Consider the following 2,427-nt stretch of genomic DNA (forward strand, 5'->3'; position numbering starts at 1 on the left):
TTCATATGAAGGTAACAATATGCAATCTGAATGCATAATTCAAATAAAACAAATAGGTAGGAGGGGAAAATGGGGCACTAAGGTGCCCAGGACTATAGGTAGAAAGTGCAGGAGGAGGGTCTAGGCATGTAGAAGAAAGGAGGCTCAGAGGATTTTCCAGAATCTTAGCGCAGCTTAATCAAGGCAGGTGTGTTCGCAGTTCCTCCAGGTTTTGGCCTGACACAGAGGGAGCTACTAAATGTGCTAACAAGAACAGACCTCAAATACTCTGTGGATCATCTCTATCATCACCCCTAGACTAAACCTTGACCAAGAACGATCATCACATGGCAATGGAGGAATTTAGAAAGGCAAAGAAACAAGAAAGACATGAGCTGGCTAAATGTGGCAGAAATCTGAACACATCAGTATGAAACAGAATTTGAGGCATGTTATAGAAATTTGATGTAGTGAAAATGCACGTAAGGGAATAACAATTTAATTGGGTTGCTCCCAACAAAATATTTTACAGGTCTACTGGTGTATCATGAAAGTAGTAACTTCATGACTATTTAGCACACAAACTAACGTCTATAGAAGACAGAACAATGATGGATGGAAAGCATTTCACCCTAGTAACGATGAACCAGCAAAGTGATCTTGCAAACAGTAGTGGTTTTCCCCCTCACAAGTCCATTTGTTTTTCCTGTGCTGGAAATATTGTACATAGAATCTAAAAGGTGCAGTTTGGGGGTGGGGAAATTTGCAGACTCAACTCCCCTACAATTGCATGGGAAAGTTTTTTCCATGGTATGCACAATGCCGAGCTACACTCTAGGTACTGCTGGTCACTGAGTGTGGAGACACAGAACAACAGGGAGGTGAACCTTAACTTAACGTGCAGGGGAAACTCCTTGACATCAAAGGGGGCGCTGATTCACAGCATTACCCTTCCCCTTTTTCTTTTCTTTTCTTTTCGACCTTGGTCTATTTAACTGTTCTGCATTTCAGAACATCAATACCATTGAGCAGCACCTAGGTGGCTCAGTCGGGAAAGCATGTGACTCTTGATTTCATCTCAGGTTACGATCTCATGATTTGTGAGTTTGAGTCCCACATCAGGCTGTGCGCTGACAGCATGGAGCCTGCTTGGGCTTCTCTCTCTCCCTCTCTCTGCCCCTCCCCCACTTGTGCTGTCTCTGTGTCTCTCAAAATATATTCATTAATTATAAAAAACGTTTAAAATCAATACCGTTGATAAAACATGAAAAGAGTAAAGCCTTTTCTTTAAAGATGTAATTCAAGTACAATATTCATAAGGAAAAGTACATATATTCAATTGTACCACTCCACAAATATTTACAAACTGAAAACATCGCTGTAACCAGCATCCAGATCGAGAAATAGACAACCACCAGCACTCTAGAAGCACCTCATCCACACCCTCCCCGGTCCAAAGGAAATCCTTTCACTCACAGAATAAACCAGTTTTTACTCTAATTGAACTGTATGTAAATGGAATCACACATGATGTGCTGTTTTTTATTTGGTATCTCTTGCTTAAATTATGCTTATCAAATGTCTCCACGGTGTTACAATTGTGGAGATTTTAAATAAGAAAATTTTTGTGAAAATAGAGCAATGTTTGATACAGAGGGGGGAAAAAAGCTGAATTAAAAATTATGGCTGCTTTACAACCTGGGCCCCGCAGAATGGCTCCCGCAAAGAAAGGTGGCAAGAAGTGTCATTCTGCCATCAATAAGGTAGTGACCAGAGAATGCACCATCAACATTCCCAAGCACATCCATGGAGTGGGTTTCAAGAAGCATGTCCCTCGGGCTCTCAAAGAGACCTGGAAATTGGCTATGAAGGAGATGGGAACCCCAGATGTGCGCACTGACACCAGGCTCCACAAAGCTGTCTAGACCAAAGGAAAAAGGAATGTTCCGTATGTCTGTGTGCGGTTGTCCAGAAAACGTTAACGAGGATGAGGATTCACCAAACAAGCTCTATATATCGGTTACCTATATACCTGTCACCACTTTCAAAAATCTACAGACTGTTAATGTGGATGAGAATTGCTGATTGTCAAATAAAAGTATAAAACTGTGTACACACACACACACACACACACACACACACACACGGCTGCTGTTCCAGGTATTAGGTTATAACAAGTAACAAATGCAGTAATTTTTTAGAAGGCTAGTAGTAACAACAGCTCAAGAGAACTTGCAAAGAACGCTGCCCTGTTGAGAATAGCCATGCCAACATACTATAATTTCTAATCTGTGTGGTCTAAAAGTATAAGTCACCCTCTAAGAAGAGATGTGGAGCATGAGGACTGTGCCTCCTCACATAAGTGCAGGTGAATGCAAGTGGGGCAGCTTTCATATCCAAGCTAGGCTCAGTCTACACCACAGGAACCCTGACATTTAAAGATATAGA

General features: G+C 41.6%; 1 pseudogene; it reads left to right on the top strand.

Annotated features, from left to right (window-relative positions):
* Positions 1-1,691: 1,691 nt before the first annotated feature.
* On the top strand, positions 1,692-2,088 carry LOC123602602 (annotated as a pseudogene).
* The last annotated feature ends 339 nt before the right edge of the window (positions 2,089-2,427 follow it).

Source organism: Leopardus geoffroyi, chromosome D1, assembly GCF_018350155.1.
Source record: "Leopardus geoffroyi isolate Oge1 chromosome D1, O.geoffroyi_Oge1_pat1.0, whole genome shotgun sequence".
NCBI classification, from domain to species: domain Eukaryota; kingdom Metazoa; phylum Chordata; class Mammalia; order Carnivora; family Felidae; genus Leopardus; species Leopardus geoffroyi.